The sequence below is a fragment of the Canis lupus genome, chromosome 21, assembly GCF_011100685.1.
Source record: "Canis lupus familiaris isolate Mischka breed German Shepherd chromosome 21, alternate assembly UU_Cfam_GSD_1.0, whole genome shotgun sequence".
Classification (NCBI taxonomy): Eukaryota; Metazoa; Chordata; class Mammalia; order Carnivora; family Canidae; genus Canis; species Canis lupus.
In genome coordinates this window covers 46797521-46823313 of record NC_049242.1, presented here as the reverse complement: position 1 = coordinate 46823313, position 25793 = coordinate 46797521, and the positions used below count along the sequence as shown (strand labels likewise).

Below are 25793 nucleotides of genomic sequence, written 5' to 3'. Positions count from 1 at the left end.
CAAGTGCATTTTTTTCTGAAATCATTTACTTGTAGAATGTAATTAGTGTCTTCTTTTGATCATTATATCTTTAACCTCAAGTGACCTTCTTTCCCAATTTTTCCAATTAAAGCCCCACCTATTGGTTCACATTATTTTTTTTAAGATTTTATTTATTTATTCATGAGAGACAGAGAGTAAGAGAGAGGCAGAGACACAGGCAGAGGGAGAAGCAGGCTCCATGCAGGGAGCCCGACGTGGGACTCAATCCCGGACACCAGGATCACGCCCCGGGCCAAAGGCAGGCTCCAAACCGCTGAGCCACCCAGGGATCCCCTATTGTTTCACTTTAAAAAATGTCTTAAGTGCCTACTCTGTGCCAAAACACTTTTCATCATCAGCTAAAGATGAAAAGTAGGGTACTGAATGAGACGAGTAGGGGAGACAGGGTGTTCAGGAAAAGTAATATGTGGCAATCAACCGCACTAACCTGTATAATAAAAGTGCATTCAGAGATAGTGATTTAGGACAAAGAGTAATTCATTCTGTTGAACCTAATTTCCTCCCCTTCCAATATTCATCTAGGCCTTCACGAACTTTGTTTTATTTGAATTATAATAGCATGTGTAGATACTGATCAGCTGTGCTATGCAGTTCTGAAGATAATTAGCTGGAGGGAAGAAGGCAGTGAGACACGAGTACAAGCACAGAGGTAGTACTAAGTGTAAAGTGCTAGAACACAGTAACCGGTGTCTGCACAGAGCTACCCCAGAACACCTGGGGCTCATTGGAATTAACCGTGTTCCTGGCCAACTAGTGAGCTAAGCGTGGAGGTAGACACAGAACACCTCAGCAGACTAATAACAAGCCACAGAACTGTGAGGGAACTCAGCCCTGATGTGTCCTGTCTCCCAAGAACACTGCATTTCAAAATGGAAGTGAAGTAAGTCAAAGAACAAAGCCCCAAATACGGAAGGTGCGGACACGAGGCTTAGAAAATTCTATTTATTCTTTATATATTTTTTTGTTGCTGTTGTCTGTCTACCGCCCTCCCTGAAATAGCACCAGCTCAGCAGCACTCAACACCTTGTCTTGCTTCCCGTAGGAACATCCTTCCATCCTGAGGATTACACTGGTCACAAAGAGTCATTATCATTCGAAAGGCAAGGGATGTAGCAATATTTTCTCTCTTTATATGATCATTTAAGTTCTTTGCAGTTGGCAACAGCTTTTTCATTTTTCCAAATGCTCCTTTTGAGACAGCCAACACAGGTACATACACAGAGCAATGTGACAGTATTTTACATTCCATTTTCTCTAGGTGTGATGATAGCAACTTCTTAGGAACTTTCTCCCCTGGTGAGAAAGGACACCTTTGTCTTAGCAGTTACTTGGGTTGCCTTAGAAACCATTGTGCTGTCTGAAAAGAATAGTTTTATCTTTAGAGACAGCATCTCTCAAGAGAGTGGGTTATAATTTTTCATGAAAAAGAAGGCAGGGAAAATAATTATATTTTCCATTCTGGGGAGGGAACAAGCCTTGGATAACACAGAAAGACAGAAAAGGATGCTTCTCTAAAGACAGTCTCCCAAACAGGTACTCAACAATTATCACCGAAGAAGACCTCCTTAGAGGATTTGCTGAAGCCAAGTTAGATACAGGGTATGTGACGATTGTGCTTCTTCCTGGGAACAACTCTAGACTTGTGTGTCAGAGACATCTGGTAAATACGATGAAAACTATCAGTCCTCTCTCCAGGAAGCGAGCAAATGCATGGGTGCACATAAGAATCTGAGTATCATTTTAGGCATCTGGAAAGACTACCTGAATCTCATGAATGAATCCTGGATTCAAAATACTCGTGAGATCAAGCCCCAAGGTGGGCACTTGCTGAGGGCAGTTTCTCTCTCCCTCTGCTTCTCTCCCTCTCCCCTCATCTCCCCACCCCTGCACATTTGCACTCGTGTGTGTGCTCTCTTTCTCTAAAATAAATAAAATAAATCTTCAAAATACTTGATGTAGGATATACCCCAAGGAAGGCAATTCTAAGATTACTGGGTTTTTATAAGGTTCTATGAAGACCTGATAAATCAACTAGGGTTTTAGCTTAAAAAAAAACAAAAGATTAGCTTAAGAAACAGAAGTGAATGGAGTGAGAATGAAGTGTGTGTGTGTGTGTGTGTGTGTGTGCCTGTGTCATGCTAAATAAATGACTTTAAGTTATAAAAGGACTATTTCATGGAATTTACATGGGTTTACCCTTGCAAGCAGCTCAAGATACTAGAATAATCACAGTTCACATTTACCAAGTGCTTATCCTGGGCCAGGTAACCTCCTAAGCATTTACATATAATAACAGGGTTTTTTTGTTTTGTTTTGTTTTGTTTTTTTACAATTCACAATTCTGAAAGGTGTGTCATGAATTACAGAAAGAAAAATAACTTGTTCAAGAATTTTCCCCTAGAAAGGGACCATGCCGTGATGCCAAATGAGAGAACTGGCTTAGAGAGACCACGGGCTCACCCTCCCCTGCTGTACAGCCTCACTGGTAAATGTGTGCTGGATGAAATTTTTGCTCAATATAGAGAAATATTTTATTATAATTAGGCTGTCTCACCGTAATTTTCTTTTCAAATACTGCCATGTCTTTCACATTACTATTATGCTAAAATTGTTAGAAAGAATTCAATTATTACCTAAGTTCTGAATACCAGTGTAAGATTAAAGAAATTTGTTCTAATCAGTTTTGATAAAACCTACTTCTAAAATCAAATGGGCCTCTTTTGTTTCTTTGGAAAGAAGTCTAACGGTTGTTTTTCTAATGGCTATGTTAAATGCACTATAGATTTTTTAGTCAGTTTTTTGGTAATTGTATTTATCTACATGTATGCATATTAAAATACATTGTACAATTCTTTTCATAGTATTCTTGCTTTATATTTTAACTATCTTGTGGCATGTATAGTTAAATACTTTTCATTTACAATATTGCTTATTTTAATCATTTTTTGACCAATATCTTCAGAATCTATTTCATTAGGTTTCTTGATTTATCAGTGAGTGTTTGTTTTCTTTAACTTTTTCACTAATTTCTTTATGTCTATTATTTCTTTGCTTGGGTTTAATTTATTTTCCTTTTCTATTTTTTTAAGTTGCATGCTTGCTTCACTAATCTTTAATCTTTTTAATATAAGAATTTAAATGTACCTTTCCCTTGGACTATTTTCATAGCTACATTATACTAATATTGACATTTTTTTTCAAGATGCTTTAAAGACTTTTAAAAATTTCATTCTTATTTTTCCTCTGACCAGTGAGTTATTTAGCAGTGTGTATTTATAAATGAAAATACAATTCCGTTATTGATCTGTAGCTAAAGAGTCAGAAGCTATGGTTGGAAGGTTGTCAATTTTATAGGTGAAATGAGTGTATATTCTCTAATTGTTGGGTGAAGAGGTCAACACTTGCTTATTGAATTGACCTTGTTGATTATGTTTTTCAAAGTGTACATCTTGGGGCACCTGAGTGGTTCAGATGGTTAAGCATCTGACTCTTGATTTTGGCTCAGGTCATGATCTCAGGGTCATGAGAGTGAGCCCCAAGTCAGGCACTTGCTGAGCATGCAACATGCTTAAGATCCTTTCTCTACCTCTTTCTCTGCCTCCCCACCCCCCACTCCCGTTCATACTCTCTTTCTCTAAAAAATAAAAAATAATAATGATAATAGTGTACACCTTCACCGATTTTTTTTCTGTGATTGACCTTTCAGACACGGAGATAAATGTATGGTATCTCAAACTCTAATAGCCATTTTGCTTTATAATGTATAAAACTATCTTACTGATTCATATGTTTAGAATCATTATATCATCCTAGGAACTAAATATGTATTAAATAAAGTTTTTCTCTGTTAATGATTTTTGTCTGGAATACAATTTTATCTGATATTAATATATTTACTATTACTTTACTGTATTTTAGCCAGTGTTTTGCTGGTATGTCTATTTTCTTCTTTTTACATTCAATGTTTTTGAGTACTCATAGCATATATTTGTACTTTTAAACATAATTGACAACATTCTAGATGTTTTAAATGGGTGTTTTAGCCCATTTACATTCATTGTGGTGATGTATTTGGGTTTACTTATATTATGATAATATTTATTTTATGGGTTGCAAAGTCTTAGAGGACATGCTATTATTACCACTGCTGTCATTACATATGTTTTGTAATTCAGAGACACTGTAGAAGCAGAAAGGTTTCCTTAGCTACTGCTTTTATTCACCCTCAGTCTACAAAATGTAATCATTATGGATGATTACAAATGAAAATCATTATGGATGGGCCCCCTCTGGGTATCTCAGCTTTACTCAAGAGTTTATTAAGTTTAGCAGCTGGACCCAAGGCCTAGAACATCCACATGCCAGTTATAACCTTGCATGTGGCATTTGGCCTGAGGATATTCTTGACTTCAAGTCCATTTAATAATTTTGTTTCAATAGTTTATTTGCCCTCGGGAATTGATTTTTTCTCTTGAAAATTTGAAAAGCATTTCAAAGAATATGTGTTATAATTTAAGAAAATCTAAATGTATTGAGCAGAAGGATTTTACTGAATATAATCTTCACATGGTAAAGTAGAATTCCATCTGCTACTGCTTCACTTTTCTTTGAATTCTTTTTACAGACCTCATCTGCCCCATACAAAAACCCTTCCCAACCTGAAGTCATTATTTTACTGCTTACTAAATTGTTCTCCTAGGAACTAGGAACACACAATGGCATATTAAGTCCAATGACAAAATTTGCAATAGATAACCTCTATAATTGTATTTATTACCAACTTGCAGAAATATTGAGCCTTTTGGTTAGTGTTGACCTACCATTTTGGTTAAGAAATCTGTGACTCTTAGTAGATAGAATGACACTGATAACTCAATTTATTAAAAGGACGTGAAATGAAACTTGATGTTAATATCTGGTCCTTGGATATATATTTCTCTGTTGTCATTTATTTAATACATTTTTAGATTTGGGAGAATCAATCCTATCATCTTAACTGTGCATATTTGAATCACTTGTGAATTTTTAGATATTATATATATATATCCAAATATTCTGAATACATTTTTCAGGAGTAGAGAGAGTCCAGAAACAGAATATTTAAGCAAGAGACCTGAGTGTAGGTCATTTTTACAAGCTTTACAGTTGATTCTATTAACATATAGGACTAAAAAATAGTTATGTAAGAAATTCATCTATTAAAAAAAATTCATCTATTGCTTTTTCATCTGCAAAAGAGGACTGTGGACTTAGGTAATTGGTAAGATAACTTCCTACTATTGTGTATTTTCCCCAAAAATCTTACAGAGCTTTATAATTTGAACAAAGCTCTGAATAAAAGATAATTAGGTTTCAGAGATCCCCTGTATCTCTTTCAAACCTTCACTATATAAGGCTATGCCCCTTTCTGATATGCTTCAGTTTCAGAGCATATGGACATTTGTCCTGAACTGGAGTAAACCTTACTCTGTTTTAAGTATAAGGGTTGGAAATGTATACATTATAAGAAAGAAGGGTTGAGGAGTAAAAAAAAAAGAAAAAAAAAATGAAGGATATATATATATATATTTTTTTTTTAATTAAGCTAACGGTATACAGATCTAGGGCTCTTAGACTTTGCTTCATAAGAATGCTATTTAAATACAATCAGAGAACAAAATCACTCCTTATTTTCTCCCCACACTTATTCAAGGTGGTGTTACATGAAATTAAGAAACATGTATCATCTTTATTAGTGGCAGCATTAAAGAGGAAAAGTGAATCATTTTTCTCCTTTCTTTGTGACAAAATATGACAGGAGCTAGATGCCATGACTTTTGAGTGAGTAATCAATACAGAGATTTATGTCCAGAAATGTCCTAATTACATGACTATGCTGTGTCATCAGTATCAAAAATAATGGGTAAGGCTTAGACCCATTTATAGTCTGCCTAAATCACTATTATTTTGATTCTCTCCTCTGGATCATGAAAGATCATATTAAGAACAAACTGAGGCAGCTATAATTTGGCTCTCATACAAAGTTACCCCTGGAGTGTACAATGTCTTCAATTTTGTGTTAGTTTCATGGGAATTGACATTCTTTGAAAGGAATTGTTTAACAGTTAGACACCTATGAGCAGATAAGTCATCAGGCTGTCTTCAAGAACATTTTCAATGATCATTTAGCAGTGACAAAGGATTCCATAAAGATAAAAGCATAAGAATTTTTCTCGTCATCAATATTGAATTGTATTATAGTACTAAATTCAGCAGCACATGCAACTTGGGATATTAATGATTCATAACATGATTTGATTATATTTCATAGTATCTTAGTCTCCGTAGCTTAGAAGATTTAACTTCTCTGAAGATTGATGGCTTAACGCAAAACGATAAAAAAAAAAAGAACAAAGATATTTTAGTCCATTCACATGGGCCTTATTCCAGAAAACAGTATATCATCAATGAAACCAGATTTGTGACAAAAAATCAAGTTTGCAATAAAGGAGATTTTTTCCCCTAAGGTACAGAAATATACAAAGTGGAGTTCCTAATGTTGGAGTCAACATTTTAATAAACTATTTAGAGGAATATACACAAAAAATGAAGGTTGATTATAAACAGAACTCGGATATGATAATTTTGGAAAATACTCATTAGAATACAATCTACAGCTTGACTCACTTATATGTAAAACTGGGATGGTAATTTTAATGAGGTCATATGACTGCCATTTGGGTAAAATGAAGTATCAAGAATAAAGCATTTAGAACAATGCCTGGGACATAATGCTAATAGTAGCAGTGGTGGTGGTAGAGATGGGAAATGAAAGTGCTTCTCAATTTGAGATCCAAGTATGGGCTTGATGGAAACTTTCTACAACTGTAAGTAATCCTTTTTGAACACATACATATTTCTTAAGAAGAGGGTCCAAATCTTTCCTCATTCTCTAGGTGTCAGTGGTCCCAAAATATTAAAACAACACAAAACCCTGACATGTTATCTCATGGTGGGATATGAAGTTTAAAGTGGAAAATAAATATACATTTAACATGCTTAATTTGATAATTTGGTACGAAAACTACTTCTTTAAAAAAAATTCTTTGCATGATCATATAAATCAAAATTATCAGCCATAAAAGTGAACTGAGATTCCTGTAGCTTCCTTCCTAGGAACAAAAGCCAGATGCTCTGCTACTACTTTCAAACATCCAGCATATGAAGTCTTAGTAAGAAAGGCCTTCATAACCAAAATGTAGGGAGAACAGAGTTTGGGAAAGAGCCCTATGTTTAGAATCAGAAGCCTTGAACTGTCTCTCAGCTAGTCTACAATCTTGGGCAAGTGACTTAATTTATCGGAGTGTCAATGTATCTCAAAAAGAAAAATAAAATAAACTGAGCCACATCTCCCTCACAAGGTTCTAAGAATACAATAAAGGAGAATATATACAAACATTTTCTAAAACCCTAAGTACTGCAAAATAGGGATTGTTGCTATGAATAGCAATAGCAAAATATGCCCATTTTCCCACACTAAGGCCAGTACAATATAATAATTCCTTGAATTATGGGTATCAGAGAAATGTAGTTTTATCCTGGTCTACTATATACCAGCGATGCAATCTCAGGAAAATTACTTAAACTCTCTTCTAAGCCTTAGTTAGATCACATGTTCAATGTGAGGGAATTGCCATATTTTGATCACATAGGACTACAGACTCCAAGCAGGCCATTCCACAATCCCGATCATTTAGCTTCAAAACAACCCACAAGTTATGTCCATTTCACAGATAAAGATACTGAGATGATGAGCATGGGCGCAATTCGGCAAATCTGGAATTTAAAATTTTCTCTCTATCCTCAAGACCTGAATCTATTCACTGTGAGATAAACCACAAAGTGTTTCCAGTTACATGGATTTCCGGTTTGAGACATCGTTTTCCCACAAATCATTAAAAAATGTAGAGCAGTAGTCATCCTGACACACTTTATCCATGGCCTTGATCATTATCTATGACATCCTACTTTTGTTTTCATTTCACACGTCTTTGGTTAAAGATGGCCCTCTTGGGGCGTGTGGGTGGCTCACTGGTTGAGCATCTGCCTTCAGCTCAGCACATGACCCCGGGGTCCTGGGATCGAGTCCCGCATCGGGGTCCCTCTGCCTGTGTCTCTGCCTCTCTCTGTGTGTCTCTCATGAATAAATAAAATATTAAAAAAAATAAAGATGGCCCTCTTTAAACAACCTGTAAGGTCTCTGATAATCCATAAATACCAATTGGAAGGTATATATTCTATCCTATCTGTCCAGAAGCCTTAGACAATACCCTATTCATTCTGAGTAACTCTTTTGTCCACGTTAACCTCAAACCTATGTGTTCTATGTCTACCTTTATGTCTAAAAACTTTATATATTCAGACAAAAGTCCCTTATTTAATATAGTAAGTCAATTAATTAGAAATTATGTATTATGTATGTTTATGCCTCTAAAGAAAAGCCAAAAAATGATAAATATGGTATATAATTTTTTATATATGTTTTTATTGGAGTCCAATTTGCCAACATATAGTGTAACCCCCAGTGCTCATCCCATCAAGTGCCCATCACCCAGTCACCCCCACCCCCCGCCCACCTCCCCTTCCACCACCCCTCGTTTCCCAGAGTTAAGAGTTGCTCATGTTCTGTCTCCCTCTCATATTGCTCACTCATTTTCTCTCCTTAATAAACATGGTATATAATAAAAAATGTCAGGGGACAGAGAAAGAAGGGTAAAACACAGAGGCAAATTAGATGAGGTGGACATTGAAGAATTTAAATTCTACCCACTATTCTTGATCAGTTCAAAAGCTTTCAACAGTTGGCATTTTTGTTACTGTTGATGCAGTTGTTGTTGTTGTTGTTATCATTAATTTTATATTGAAATATACAGAAGGTAATAAAAGTCCCTTATGGAGCTAAAGAAAAGTTGATTTTTTTAGAGCATTTGAGAGTTCATTTCCAACATGATGCTCACAGATATTTTAATGTCCATATTCTAACAAGGATCTTCTCAAAGGAAAAAAAAAAAACTTAATTCAAGAATAAAAACCAGCACTGATGAATTGCTACATCTAACCTTAGATTCCACTCAACTTTTTCCTATTTCCCCCAAAATATCCTTTATTATAAAACCTTCTAGTCAAGAAATATATTTTGCATTGGGTTTTCAGGGTTCTTTAGTCTCCTTTAATCATCCTAAGCCGATTTTGTGGCTTTCATGACCTTGATATTTTTTGAAGATTATAAGCTAGTTATTTTGCAGAATGTCCCTTATCTTGGGCTTATTTGAGATTTCCTTTTGATAAGATTAAACACATGCGACTTTGGGAGAAATATCATAGAGATAATGCTATTTTTCCCGCTGTATCCTATCAAATTGCACATGAATTTGATTTGCCCTTTAATGGTGGTATTAGGTTTGACTCCAGGCTTCTCGCTATAAATAACTTTTTTTTTTCTTTTGTAATTAATAGATTTTTGGGGGAGAAGGATTTCAGGACTATGTAAGCATCCGAATCCTCAAACTTCCCATCGTCCATCCATCCTTACATCCTTCCTTCCCTTCTCTCTTTCTTTCTTGGTATGATAAACATAGCACATTCCTTCATATAAAATTTTCAAGCTCATTGTAGGAAACTTAAATAATATATAATAGGATAAAATAAAAAAACTACTGGAAAGTCTGCCACTATTATGTGACCATCATGAACATGTTGGTAAGCAACCTTCTGCTGATTCAATAATTTTAGCAGTCTCTCTGGGTTGAATGCTTGATCTTACTCCCTCTCTCTCTCATTTTTCCTTTTTTGCATAGTAACATGTTTTCAGTTTCCTATTATTTTGATGAATTATAATCAATTACTATCATTCTTCATTTTGTTGCTAGATTTGTTCCAGATTTGGCTAGTTGACCTATTCACAAAGGCTTCTGTGTCCTTTCCTATGCTCCCATGAGCAACTTTTTATTTTCTGGCACAATGAGATGATCTAGGTTCATCTCGTGCTTCCCCCATCTCAGCACTGTAATTAGTTATTTCCCCAAGGAGTGCTAGCTTTTTATACTGGAAAATAGTATTTAGACAATGAGATCTAGTTCCTGAGCTCATAGCGCCTGGAGTATCGCTGATCCCAGGCCCTTTCAGTGGCAGAGTTAGAGGACATACTAGGCACATATTTACATACATTACATATGACATATTTATAAACACGTACATTTTATGCATATGCATTTACACATGATCCTACTTCAAGGATGATCTAACAGTACAGGTTTTCTTCTTTCCCATCTTTATAACTCTCTCCTTAGACAGTAAGAAATCTGCCTCCCTTTAACTTACATATTTAATTATTTGAGCAATGCCCTTGTATATGGGCAATCTTCTACTATTACTGTTGCCTGCCTACAGAGAAATCCTCATTCCACACAAGTTGGAACTCCCCGTACTTGCTCCCCTTCTATGTGACCATTCTCTTTTCTCGGCTCAGGTTCCAATCCCCTATCCCCTACTTTGGGATAACCCACTTCAACCACTTTGGTCTCTATCAAGTTTGATTATCATTTCACTTCATTAATCGAGAGGGAAATCAGATTTTTAAATCAGTTTGATTATCATTTCACTTCATTAATCGAGAGGGAAATCAGATTTTTTAAAACACTTTCGATCTATTTAATGTCTATTTGAATACTGTTTAGAATAAACGAGCTTTAAGGCTTGATAATTGTTGATAATATTAACAATGGTGGTCACTTAATGAGTGTTTATTCTCTGCTTGACAATGGGGTAAACCCCTGTTAACCATTTCCTCACCTAATCCCCATCCATGCTTAAATCAGATAATTGTTGTTAACATCACCATTGTCCATATGTTTTTGAGAAAACCCAGGCATGGTTATGCATGATCACTATAGCTCTAGCCCTTTGAAACTTGAATATCTAGAATTTGAACCCAACTCTGACTGCCAAGTGCAGGTCAGTAACCCCTGCAATACTGAGTGCCACATGGCATCTGCATTCCGATCTGGAGGGCAGTGTGACCTAATTAAGATTTCTTTTTATCTTGCTTCAGAATTTCAAGGTGAAATTTTCATGGCTAGCTTCTTGATTGATAACTCATGTAAGTGTTTTTGACAAAAGTAAGCAAATTAGTAAGCTTTATAATAGATTATAAAAATAATAGGTTAACATTCAATCAGAAGCTTAATACATGTCAATAAAATACACATTACTTTGGCAACCAATATGCAGAAATGTATTCGACATTAAGGAAGTTGAGATACTGATGTTGCTAAAGCCAAACTTCATAATGATATAACATTTCTCAGGCCTTCCTGTGCTAGAAATATGAAATATCAGGGGCAACAAGGTTTAATGTATAATGAAATGGGCATTAAGAACCTTGGATCCCGACCTAGCTTTGCAAATATTTTTACTCTGTTATCATATGCAAGCCATGGTCACTCTCTAAGCCTTAATTTTCTTATCTGCAAACTGGAAAAAATTGAATTAGAATATAAAAAGCATACTATAGCTTTAAAAATCCAACATTTAATAAAATGCAAAATTTTTCTAAGTATAAAAGAGTTGGCACTTTAAAGAACCATAAATATATGTTATTAATGCAAATAATTTATTTTCTCCTTTCTTATGAGATATTAACCCAGGCCATTTCCTATGTGTCTCTTCAGAAGGAAAATGAGGTAGACAGACCTGCAGTAGCTGTCTCCATCCTATTGGGATTGGTGGAAATGCTCAGCTGGGTCATCTGTTCCTAAATTTAATTTTCTCTGAATGTATCAAACGCCTGTCTAAGAGGTGCAATGAGCTCGCTGTGGTTCTTCTATTTGTCTGCACAATGAATTCAAGTGTGGGGAAGCTTTCTAAAAGTACTGGCACCTGAGCTCCATCACCTCAAATTCTTGTTCAGTTGATCAGAAATGATCTTCTCTTTTTCCCACTCTTTCTCTAAATAAAAGTGCCCCCAAATGACTCTGATTGACACCCAAGTTTGAATACCTCTGTGTGAGAGTAAAAGGGATCTCTGTTTATGGCTATCTAACCAGGAAACCAAACTATGAGTCTCAACCTCCGTAGAATCCATACAATGACGTGCAGACTCAGGAGCGAAAATGCACAGTTTTCTCAACAAACTAAATAGGACTTACTTGAAACCAATTGTGCTCCGCAAGATTTTAAAGTATTGATGTTTTTATTTTTTATCAATTCCCATTGGCTTGGATGAATATTGCCTTTTAGAATACTCTCTTGTTCTACCATTACTGAGTTTTTCCCTTTTCTCCAATTCGCCAATTTGATACAAAGGGAAGAGGAGAGATCGGTTTACAACAAAGAGTATAGTTATTATGATTCCAAGACACCTTTATGAGGCTTTTTTTTTTTCTGTTCTAAATAAAACTATAAATGAATCATTGGATTCATTTCTCTTCTTGGGAATGATGCTCTAACCAGAAAATCAGGGTACACTGCTACAAGGTATCATTAAGGGACTGATCCCTAATCCCTAATTCAACTGTTTTTTTTTTTTAGCTTTCTTTTCTTTTCACTAGTTTTCTTTTCTTTGCTTTTCTCTCTTTCTTTTACAGTGAAGTTCACCAAAGCCCAAGGAGAAGGAGATTAACTGAATAGGACAAAAATCTACCCAAGGAATTTGTCAAAACTAAAAATAGGATGGGAATCAAGATTTCTGGCTTCAAATTGAGTGTTCTCTCCAATAAACCACAGTCATTACATAAGATACTAAAGAACAAACAACTCATTCTATTTTATTTATTTAAATATAATAGAAGTATATGGTAATGCTTATACCCAATTAAATGTTATCTTCTTTAAACTCTGACAATATTATGTAAATATTTTGGAAATTTCTCTTTTAGAAATGACAGTAAGGCACTTTATAAGACACAAGCATATTCTTATTTCATTACTTTCTAATTATAAACAGTTTTATTTAAATCAAACTATTTTTTCTCAATCTTTAGTTGCCATGGATTCTAATGACTATGATTGGCCATTTTTGCATATTTTTGAAGTTGTGTTTCACTGTTTCTGAATGAAAAAAATAATAGATCTTTAACAATATATTACAGAAAACTAAGTTACCATATACGTTATTCTATTTTATAATTCCAAAGCAACGTTTTTGAAATGGAAAACACCTACTGAGAAAAATAAGAGCTGTTATATTTATTACAACTTCTGTTTCATTACCTGAAACACATTAATTCCCTATGAGTAGGCAAGATAACTTGCTATTTATTATTTCATTTTTCTTTTGGTTGAAGGTCAAGGCTATTAAGAAGATAATATAATCATGTAATAAGTCTATGCCAAATCAACTGATAACATCAACATTTTCTAGTGTGGAATTTCTTCTAATATTTTGTTTTATTCATTTTTCAAAGTCCATTTCCTCAATAATGGCTTCCATTACCCCATGGACAGATTTGAATTCTCTTTCTATTACATATAGCAAGTACGCTGATGTATTCATTTCATTGAATTCTATTGAAGTAAAACCTCTTATGGGATGGACACATTCATATTTTACATATGAGTTTAATTATTAATTATTTTTTAAGATTTATTTATTTTAGAAAGAGAGAGAGTGTGTGCATGCCCATGAGCAGGGGGGAGGAGGAGAGGCAGAGAGAGACTCTCTAGCAGACTCCCCACTGAGCTGGGAGCCCACCACAGGGCTCAATGCAGGGCTCCCAGGACCCTGGGATCATGATCCGAACTGAAATTAAGAGTTGGGAGCTTAACCGACTGAGCCACCCAGGGGCTCCCCATTTATTAATTCTACACATATTCAGCTTATACCTATTATCTTCCTTCTACTATTGTAGGCACTATAGATGTAGCAATATATATGCTGGTATAGTCCTCACTGACACTGCCCTCTATTGCACATTTCTCAATTTCTCCCCCGAACCCTGAATACCAGCAAGCACACAATACACACACTATTACACGAGCGATTTATCCAGTATAGATACTTCTTTAGCAGACTATAGAAAAGGGGGAAGAAGTGGTTTTACTTTTTTTTTCAAGCATTTTAAGAGACTTTCTCTTCTCACACTTGCTTATTTTCTTTGTTTAAAAGATAATAGCTGCACAGAACAGAAAAACATTTTTTTAATAATAAATTTATTTTTTATTGGTGTTCAATTTGCCAACATACAGAAAAACACCCAGTGCTTATCTCGTCAAGTGCCCCCCTCAGTGTCCGCCACCAAGTCACCCCCACCCCCCGCCCTCCTCCCCTTCCAACACCCCTAGTTCGTTTCCCAGAGTTAGGAGTCTCTCATGTTCTTTCTCCCTTTCTGATATTTCCTACCCATTTCTTCTCCCTTCCCCTCTATTCCCTTTCACTATTATTTATATTCCCCAAATGAATGATGGATGGATACAGAAATACATTCTTATATTCATCAAGAGACAGGCCTATGGTATCACAGTGAACATGTGTCTATGCTTGGCTCATTCCTAATCTTGAGAGATAGCTAGTTATTAACATTACAAGTCTCTTGAATAGTTAAGATCATCCAAAACTATTTCCTAAATTTTCTTTTTAAAAGAATATGTACTGTATTATCTATCCTTTCTTTCAACACTCCCTGAACAGCATCTTGATCTGGTTTTCTAAAGTGAACTTCTGATGCTTTTCCAAAATTCCTTCTTCAGAGAGGCTAGTCTTGTTTGATATTAGTCTAATTATTCTCAAGAATTATGCCTACAGAGTTGACCCCATGCAGATCACATGAATCCAATGCACTTTTCTGCACTGAACCTCTCTCGATAAAGTTTACAGAATTGCTCTACCTTTTGAGTTCAAAAATGCAAACCATGAGCTGGACATTGCGCCACAATGATAACAAGACACATGAATAAGACGTTGTTTTGTTCTTTGAGGAGTTTCTACGGCTAGAGATGATCTATACAGAAATGCTATCAACACAACACGGTAAATGCTAGATAGTCAGTCCCTGGTTTCCTTGATACAAGAGAATTACAACATAACGGTTGGGAGTGCAGGGCTGAAAATCGACCTCCTGATTCTGACTCCCAGCTTTTGCCTCTTACAAATAGCAAGACTTTTTTTTTTTTTTTTTTCCAAATAGCAAGACTTTAGACAGGTCATGAAGTTCCAGTTTATTCATCTCTTTTAAAATGGGGATAAATATGGCACCTAATTATTAGAATTCTGTGCATTGAGTAATTTAATATTTTAAACCTCTTATAACACTATCTGACACATAATTAGCTTTCTATTAATATTAGCTATTGTCATTAATTATTTCCTGTGTGTCTTCTATGTGTTATTCACTGTGCCGAATCCTATATATAGCCAGAGCGCCGAGGTAAAATTGGCTTTGGCCCTCAGTCAAGTTGCTATTATAAGCAAATAAATGGTCAATTATAATCTACTGTGAGGAGTTTTATGTCAGGAGAGTCACAGGGACAGTGAGGATATAAAAGGGAACTTAACTCAAAAATGAGGAAGGAAAATGGGGCTTGAAAATGACGAAACTGGTGAGGAAATGACACCTGAGCTAAAACCTGAAGGCTATCAGTGCTTTAAATGAGAAAAAAAAAAAAAAAAAAAAAAAGAACATTCATGGCATCAAAGCTGGTTCTGCAACAGAACCAAACACACGGGTTTTTCCCTCTTTTTCATTTTTTCCTCTCAAAATTTTTGAATTATTTGAGTAGCTTCAAAATCACTGAACAAATCAGATTTTTTTTTCTGTTGAGTTTGTTAATTATTTTACTGAGCCTTTAAATCTATTTATTAACACATCACTGCTACTTTATCTTCCATGAGAGATCTAGTTTCCTCTCCTATGAGAGAGAAAAAAAAAATGCTACAATAAAAACATGTAGAACAATACAGAGGTTCCATCTGTCCACAGATAGGTCTCCAGGAATTTTGTGTCAGCTGTTAACCCTGGGCTGATCAAATCAACTCACTTAGAACACGAAGAAATTCTCTTTTTATTTTATTTTTATTTTTTGAAATTCTCTTTTTAAATGTGCCTTTCCAATACAGTAACACATTACATGCTTATATAAAACTCCAGGTACTCAGGCTCCTCTTCTAGAAACCTTAAGAAGACCGTAGTCAAATACTTTTCGTTTTTTTTTCTCTCATTTTGTTTGTACAATTTACCAACATTTCTCCCGGTATATATGCATTCATTCTAGTAACTACCCGCTCCAGTAGTGACCTTGTCACAGCATCAATTAATGCTCCAGTTCCAGCTTCACTTCTCTTTGTGCAACCAGAAGTACTCTCAAAGACTGACTTTCAAATTTAAAAACCTCTGTTTATAAAAGGAGAGCTGTGCTTCCTCCTACCTGCTATTTTTAAGATTTTTTTCCCCTACTCTGGAGTTCTCCATTTACCTTTCTTCCAGCCTTTGTGACAACTCTTCATTTTGAGATGATGGTTACCTACCCTCAAACCTCTATTTTTGCTAAGGTCTTGCCCCCCCTCCCCTTTCCTATTTGAATCCCTCTCTTTTTTTTGTAATTCCTTCCTTTAATTTTTATTTACTCTCTGAAGCAGACTACTCAGGTGTATCTGCCTCCCTCTGTTTCTCTTTTCTTAGGGAATAAAGCATCTGGCAAGTAGAGCTTTTCTTTCTCAGCAGCCAGCCAGCTCTTCCCAAAGGAAACTAACAGGGCTTCATTGTGCTGGAGCTTCCTTTTCTAAAAGGCACAGGAGGAAATATCCACATCCTTGTTCTCTCCCTTTGATTTGCTGTTGGAACCCAGAGCCGCTCATTGTCTGTCCTCCTACCGACAGGATCGCAGAGTTCCATTTCCCTCCTACTTGTTGCTTTTATAAATCTTAAGTCAAACACCACACACAGTAAACTCAAAAGAAGCTAAAAGTAAATTGACTCCTTTATGGTTCTCCTGATGCTGATTCCTACCCATTATTTTTCTAGCCCAGCATGAAAGTTTCTCAGTGGCTCTTTCTCCTCCACCTCTGGCCTAGGGAAAACAAGTGTGGGGGGACGCTGAGACATCACAGTTTTGAATTTTGCTTTTTCGTTCATCCAGATTATAACGCATTCAGAAGCTGATATAAATGTATCAGTCTACTAAGGAAGACAAGTAATATCAGGAGATACATCTTCCTGTCACGGGGATGGTTGTTGTGAAAAGTACCTGCAGAGTAGAAGATCGATAACTGGCATATCAATAATTTTTTTTCCAATTACTAATTCAGAACTGTATTATATTTTCCCATTTCAATCTCTCTTAATGGTGAATTTTTATATGTTCAATGGGGGTAGTAAACTTCTATAAAGGCAATTTAAAAATTGCCTTAAGTTACCTGAAGCAGACTCTAGGCTGCTCGTGGCCTTGAACATTAAAAACAAATCAGTCTGGTCTTTGGGTGGCTCAGTTGGTTAAGCAACTGCCTTAGGCTCAGGTGTGATCCTAGACTCCTGGCCCCCACATGGGGCTCCCTGCTCCACAGGGAGCCTACTCTTCCCTCTCCCCTTGCTCCTTCCTCTTGCTCATGCTCTCTCTCTCTCTCTCTGTCAAATGAATAAATAAAATATATTTTTTTTAAAAAATCAACCATTCCATAGTTTACACATTTTAATCCAAATGCCCTATCGCTGTGAGAAGTTAAAAGCAATTGTGACCTGGTAGAAAAGAAGTGAAAAAGTCATTATCAGATTCAGGCCATGTGCTCAAGTGTCATCCTTTTGCCTTCTTCACATTAAATCATGAGGACAACACTCTTCTATCATCCTAGCTTTTTCTTCTTCAATTCTTTTTGATTTTTTCTTCCTTTTTTTTTTTTTTTTTTTTGACTCTCCTAACATTTGTGGAACTTGGGTATTAAAACCTGTAGGTTGCAGATCTATAGCACACTTTAAATGCTGTTTAAATTTGGTTCAGTCTCATGTATGGATCACTGTGGAAATTTCTCGTAGTTTCAAGTGTGGGCATCCATTTCCGTCTTTCTCTGGTTGTACCTCACATTGACGGGTTATCTACAAAGCCCAGGTTTGTGTTTTTATTTTTTTTATTTTTTTATTTTTTTAATTGTTTCTTTCTTTTTTTTTTTTTTGAGATGATGTTTTTTTAACTTTATTTATGATAGTCACAGAGAGAGAGAGAGGCAGAGACACAGGCAGAGGGAGAAGCAGGCTCCATGCACCGGGAGCCCAATGTGGGATTCGATCCTGGGTCTCCAGGATCGCGCCCTGGGCCAAAGGCAGGCGCCAAACTGCTGCGCCACCCAGAGATCCCAGGTTTGTGTTTTTAAAGAGTCATTAAGGATCGTCCATGGGTCAGTCCTCTCAAACATAAACAATCAATGCAGATAAAAAACAATGGATTGTTATAAATGCAGAGGCCTAGCTCCTATCATCAGAGACAGTGCTGAAACCATCACAAGCCCTTGCCTGTTCCCACCTATCTCTTCAGTCTCAACTCATACCATGGTCCCATTCCCCTCCTGGCCCAGCCATGTTGGCCTGCTATCATTTCTTTTGTCTGATGCGTTCCCTCCTGTCTTAAGACCTTTGAATGTGCTGTTCCTCAAGAACAACATGCTGTGATCTTATTCGTTTCAGATCTGATTCTACTGCCAGGATGTAAGAACCATGAAGGCAAGAAATTGGCCCTCATCACTGTTGGTAATAAATAAATACTATACAAATAATGTTTACTAAGCTTTCCCAGTGGCTGTTTAGTCTGTTTATAAATAATTTTTCTAAGACTATCTAAGTTCTCTCAGACCTCAAGAGGACACAATTCTACTTGTTCCTTTCATTATAACTTGTGCGTTCTGACTCACTCTGCTTTGACGAGAAACTATAGTTCCTAGCAAATTCATACTCTCTGCTGTTTAAATAATACAAATCCAAGGTTCCTGACTTGAATATGCTATACCACATGGACTAATAAATTAAGCACCCAATATTCCACACCATTTGTTTTCGAAAGTGATGAAACTCACCTGTGTGTTTCTTTTGCATAATTGTATTCTTGTTATGGATTTTTTTATCAGTCTTCTAATTGAAAAACCAGTGCTATTGTAATTTTTATCAGAAGGATTCCATGTGATTTTGACATCCTTTTATGCCAAGATATTTTTAATTTGCTGAGTTATATACTATGAATTACTCACTTAAGCATCAATATCAGAAGTCTGCGTGGCCCAGGAGTTGGGATATTTCAGTTTTTGATAGTTCTTCCTAAAGTAAGGCTATCTTCCTTTGCCTTAAATCTTATACTAAACAATGTTACCTGCTCGGAAAAGATCTTTCTGTTAGTGCATTAAAATATTGTTTACTATTCAATGATTTAGGGATTATATCTGGTCACTGCAGAGATATCTTCAGGGAAACTCCAGACCCTTTGGTTTCTGGTCAAGTAGGTGTTAGGAATAAGACAGCGAATACTGCAGTGACAAATTGATTTGTCTTGTCCTATTACTAAAGTTTCTGCCAAGACATCACCCATATGTTGAAGATGATGTTAACACTGTTTGGAAGAGTACGGAAAATGGGGGAAAAAAAAAGTTTAATACTCTGCCAGGACAAAAGTTTTCTAGTGTGCTGTGAATTTATAACTCTAATAGAGGAAGTCTCTATATATCACAGTGTGTGTCTTCTTTATGACTTTTGACAGCAGAGGAATAGCACAATATCCCAACAGTCAATTTGGTTTTCCTCTTCCTTTAAGTCATCCCCCAGTCTCAAAGGGACATAACTACTACAACCTCATTCAATAACTATAAGAATATAATTACTGAGCATCAGGCTTGAGAGCTTAGTAACACAAGCCAAGATGAGATAAGACAGATAAGAAAAAAATCCTAAATCAGTCCCTAAGCCGACTGTTACTGTGATTTGTAAAATGTAATTCATTTATAGTGAAGCTGTAAAGTATTTTTCTAACAAATAATGAAAGTGGAATTTGCTCCAAAGTGTGTAGGAATCTTCCATAGTATTGATCCCATTGAAGAGGGAGAGAAATTAGGGGCTAGCTTATGGGGCTACTGTGGAATAAGTAAATAGGGAAACATTATCACTTTCTAAAACTCGTGAGGATGGAGTCCAGCCTCATCTGAAGAAAATTTATAGTTTTTCCTAAATAATCTGTTTATTCTTTGAGAAAATAAAAGACTCTTTTTTTTGTTTTGTTTTTTGTTTTTGTTTTTGTTTTTGTTTTTGTTTTGTCTTCAGATCCTCCTTATGCTTTAGTGAAATCATTTTGATGGCTGACAGACATTTCAGTACCAAGGACAGTGTCGAGCCTCTTAGAAGTGTGATTGGGGGGGGGGGTTCAATAAGACCAGGCCAGTCTTCTGACTGACAGAGTGAGGAAACATGAAGAGAGGATCAGGAGAGGGGAGGATGGGGAAGAGAGGGAAATGTAGTATAGTCCAAAGTGACAGGGCTATCAATGTGGGGGAACTGATGAAAATATCAGGATGATCTTAAGGAAGCTATAATACAAATGGTCCCACTAAGCTGTTGCCCTTAATGGGGTGAAGATGTAAAGGGAATATAAACTTTTCTAATACCATGACTCATGTAATCAAAATACTTAATAGAAACATTTCCTTATAATTTTTTAAAAGTTAGAACCCACATTAGAAGGTATGAAAAAAAACTATATGATATCTTAGACTAACCCTTCCAGATAAAATTTTCTGCCTTGAACTCTATGTGTTTGTGTGAATCCATGAATCCACTTGTGTGTCTTCAAGTATCAAACTTAACACTGTTTCAACTGAATAAACAGACATGAAATATAAAGACCGTATTTTCATTAACCAAAAAATAATATATAATGAGCAGAATTTTCATTTTGGCATGAAATGTAAAACACAGTATAATTTCTTTTGTTAGTATTATAACTAATAATTGAAAATGATTTGTTGTTAATTATGGCACTGTGTAAGAATACACGATAATATTTTTGAAAGTACAAACCTCATATATTGGAAGAACATAAATAGCATTTTCAAAAATTTATAAGAATCAGATAATTACATAAAAATATACTTAGAGCTTTTAAAGGAGAGAGGTATAGAAGTTTGTAATTTATTCAATTTTTATCATACTATAAGACTTTAGAGTTGGAAGCAGACTCTACAACTAACTAAATAAATTCACATGATTAAACTAAGATCAGTGTGATTTTGTGACTTCTTTCTTAGCAGAGTGTTTTTTTTTTTTTTAAGAAAAAAGTAACCATAACTTAGATCTTCCTAGTTGTGTTCTAGGGGACTTTCTCAAATATTACACATCTTCTCTATCATAGTAAGTAGTACCATTCATTTGCTCAGCCCCAAAACTTAGGATAAACCATTGATTTACATCTCTACATAAACATCCCCCTGTACCTTCATTAACTACTACAGAGTCTTTCTCTAGTCTTTCTCAGTCAATTCTCTCCATCCTCACTGTTGCTAACATAGCCTATGTTGCTGAACCTCTTCACCTGGAATATTGCAGAGGTCACCAAATTGGACCTATTGCACCTATTGCTTCTGCAACCTATCAATTATAAATTCTTCTTCACACCTTGGTATAATCACTTTGTTAATCCATATCTGGTTATATTACAAGACTGCTTAAAATTCTCTAATATTTCATTTTATACTTGACATAAGGCAAAATGGTTAGTTTTTTCCTATGGCCTGTAAGGCCTTGTATGATGCAAATCTTCCCACCTCTCTGATCTCATTGTCTTCAAACTACCTTTTGGTCAACTACTCTTTATGCAAGTATTTCTAAAACACACTATGAATGTTGTAATTCCAGTGTCCTTAAATTTGCTTTCAATTCTTCCTGAAAACAGCCATGCCCCACCCAAATTTTCATTTAGTTGCTTCCTTCTCATTATTTAGAATTAGGCTAAAATGTTGTAGTATAAAGAAACCTACTATGACAACTGGTCTCACTGATCATCCTGTACCATATCACCTGGCTGTATTAACTTCATTGCATTTATCTCTACCTGAAATCTATGCCCCAACATAAGCCCCAAAGTAACAAGGATACTGTATGCCTTGTTCTTCACTGGTTTTCTAACTTTAGAAGAGCTCTTGACATGTACTCAAAGATATATAAAAAATACTTGCTGAATAATTATGTTTGTGATTATATCTGTACAACTAATGACAAATATTTCAAGTTTCCTTCACGTAAAGAAGATGAATAGAAGGATTTTATAACATTAATTTGAAAGCTAACACACAGGAAAATAATAATTAAGGACATACCAACAATCATTAAAGCTACTGAAAACCCCATTCACTTAAATACAGAATTCATTTTTTAATCATTACCAATTAATTTCTCAAAATGAACAAACAGAAATATGGAGATGTACCATCTCAGATTTAAATCCATCACTAGGAAATGGGTCAGGGAGGTAGATATGCTAAGGCCCTTGACAAAAATGTGTCATCCACCGAATAAGAGTCAGTAGTGAAGAGAAGGCTACAATCAGCCACTTGGTGGGACTTAGAATCCTAAGAGAGTAATAACCAACATAAAGAATGAGAAACATGTAAAGATATACTCTGTTAATAATACCTAAAACTCATACTTTTGAGGATAATAAGTGTCATTTAAAGAAAGCCTTTTACTTTTGATGTAGTCCCACTTGTATATTGTTGCTTATGCTTTCCATGTCATATGCAAGAAATTATCGTCAAGACCAATGCCAAGAAGTTTTCCCCATGATTTCTTTTAGGACTTCTATATGTTCATGTCTCAACATTTAAATCTTTCATCCTTTTTGAGTTTTGTTTTTGTGTAAGGTGTAGCTAGGGATCTACTTTTGTTCTTTTGCATGTGGATAACTAGTCTTCCCAACATTATTTGTTGAAGGGACTACCTTTTTCCCATCCCTTGTTGAACATCAATTAATTGTGTGTGGCCTTCACTCTGTACTCTCTATCTCATTTTAGTTACTGTAACTTCTTCACAGCAAAGGACATGGATGAACCTTAGGAGAATTATGAAGAGTGAAATAAGCCAGTCAGAGAAAGACAAATACTAGATGATTCCACATGTATGATGTATCTAATGTAGTTAAATTCACAGAAGCAGAGACTAGACCAGTGCTTACGAGGGGCTCGGGGGATGGAGGGAGAAATGAGGAGCTGTTGATCAGTGGGTAGGGATAAAGTTTAAAATACACACAATGAATCAAGTCTTTGCTGTTCGGTGTAGTGCTTACAGTCAATGATATTGTATACTGTATTTGATAACTTCAGAGGGTACATATCACGTTAAATGTTCTTATTTAAAAAGGGGGAGGTCACAGGGAAACTTTGAAAGGTGATGGATGTGTCCGTTACTTTGTGGAAACAGCTTAATAAAATTGTATAAATTATGTATGAGCAATTATTTGTATATCAATTATACCTCAACAAAGCTGTTTTAACAATAGAGGAAAAAAAGAGAAAGCCTTTCACCTAATATACATAGACATGCACACAAATACACATTCTTTCCTGTAATGAGAATATATCATAAAGGATACAAGCAAAAATATACCAGATGGAAACCTAAGTAAGAATCACATACAAATGTGTGGCAGATATGGTATTTAGAAGGCTGAAAACACTGACAAAAACTCCTTAGACCCCATTCAAATTAGGACAGGAGGCAAACAGAGGCCATTGATAAATACTACCAGATGAAAGAAATAAAAAAGAAAGAAAACCATGATTTGACTTCAGATTTCTGTAGTAGAGGAAATAATCTTTCAATAGGGCAATACTATCTACTGAGGGTCTGCTCCATTCCATGTTGTGTGAGGCAGTCTACACAATGCCTTTGCTTTCAATCCTCCTAACAACCCTATAAAGGCCATGTCCTATTGCAATTATTCAAAGAAAAAAAAAAAAAAACTGTGACATATTAAGTAACCTGTCAAGAGCCATACAAAAAATTTACGAGATGTAAACCAAGATGTAAATAGAAGTGACCCCAGAATTTATATTCTACTTTGCTAATAATATTAAGTCATAATTATTCAAATACATTGCTAGTATTAATGCCATTATTTTTAATATGCCATGTGGTGAAAATTGTTTAGAAAGTCTGCAGTCAGCTACACTTCTCTGCAACCCACCTGTAGTTATCCATCAGTTTTTTATTTTTATTTATTTATTTCTTTACCATCAGTTTTTTAAAGCAACTATTTCCATACTGTCCTTTCAAGGAACCTGAAAATATGCTTATAACCCTTATATGTAGCTTATAAAAAAAGACAAACTGAAAATGTGTAAGGAGCTAGTCTTGAAAGCTTTAAGACCGCACTGAAAATTGGCTTTTTTTTTTTTTTTTTTTTGGTTTGTTTGTTTTGTTTTGTATTTTTTTCCCCCAAAGAAGGCCAGTAGCAGATGGAAGGCACCAACCAGTCAGGTTAAACTGGAAAAACAATATAGAATTATTGATAACAAGTGGGAGAAGAGGTAAGATCCAAGCTTAATGTCAACTAAAATGGACATGGAGTTGATAAAGCAGTTAATAGTACTTTGATAAGGAATTGGCGTTTAGAACTGAAAACGGTATTGATGCAGATAGCATCCGGAGAACTAGACTAACACACTCATTTGTGCACACACTCATTCACTCTGCAGGTAGTTATTGAAAATGCACTGTTCCAGGGACTTGCTTAGTGTTGGAAATGTGTACATTAGTGGCTGCCACTCATCACCTAAAAAATGCTAATTAATGCAACAGGACAATGAATTAGCCAAACAATCAGTAGCTAATCCTCTGCCTCACAAGAGAAGGCGATTTTACAAAACAATCTGTGTGTTGTGTTTTAGTTACTTTTTAAATTTTTCTGATTTTTGAAACCGTCTTTTCCTGATAAAAGAGACGGTGTTTTGTGTTTTTTTGTTGTTACTGTTTTTATGAATCATCCTTCCTACAATGCTGTTTTTGAGCTATTTCTAGGCCATCTATGGTCTGGATTTGTTATTTTTCAAAGTGGGACCCAAATCTGATTGTCCACATCTGTCGCCCAGGTTAAACCTTCTGCTGAAGTTAACCCTAATTGCTGAATTTCAAAAATTCCCTCTGTCATAGGATCGATTCTGGGATCTGAAAAAGACGACTTTCACAACATCAGATTTGCTCATTTTAATATCTGTCCCTTGGTGTTGGATTAGGACACAATCCAATTGTTTGAACTCTAGATTGTTCTGGTTTCCATATTTTCCCACATTATCTTATCCAATCAGCCATCAAAGTCATTTGGGAATGATTTTTAAAGCCTTATATTTTTCAGTGATCCCAATGCCAATTCCCTAAATTTCATTTTTAGTCAGGACTCATTCCTAGTTTCCTTTCCACCTAGTATACTCCTGCACATGGGTATGAGATTACCCTTCCTAGAAAAAAAAATCTAGTCTGAGGTGGCTTTATATCACCTCTGGCTCTGAACTACTTTTTTATGATCATTTCTTATTCTTTTCCTGGGACTCCTTGAACTTGTCCCCTTTTGCCAACACACATATGCACAAATACACCCTATGTGTCATTGAACCTAACATGTATTTCTACTGATCCATGGTGTCTGACGTGCTATTTTCTGCTATTTCCTTTCAGGCTCTGCCTAATAAACTCCTGTGAATGCCCATGACATACTTCTAAAGCCACTTTCCAGATGAAACTTTCTCTAAAGTCCACAGGTAAAAT

At 35.5% G+C, this 25793-nt stretch overlaps 1 protein-coding gene and 2 long non-coding RNA genes across 3 annotated transcripts in view; 1 reads left to right on the top strand and 2 right to left on the bottom strand.

The window, feature by feature from the left end:
• LUZP2 (leucine zipper protein 2) overlaps positions 1 to 25793 on the bottom strand; it is a 551161-nt gene that overhangs the window by 169390 nt on the left and 355978 nt on the right. The window lies entirely within an intron of this gene.
• LOC111091582 lies at positions 1418 to 25793 on the top strand. The gene is made up of 3 exons (XR_005375846.1): positions 1418 to 1641; positions 18687 to 18749; positions 25704 to 25793. It is a non-coding gene; the product is annotated as an uncharacterized LOC111091582 (long non-coding RNA).
• Positions 15707 to 25793, bottom strand: part of LOC111091583 — a 48382-nt gene continuing 38295 nt past the window's right edge. The window contains exon 3 of the long non-coding RNA XR_005375848.1: positions 15707 to 17259. This is a non-coding gene — a long non-coding RNA (uncharacterized LOC111091583). The remainder of the gene's footprint in view (positions 17260 to 25793) is intronic.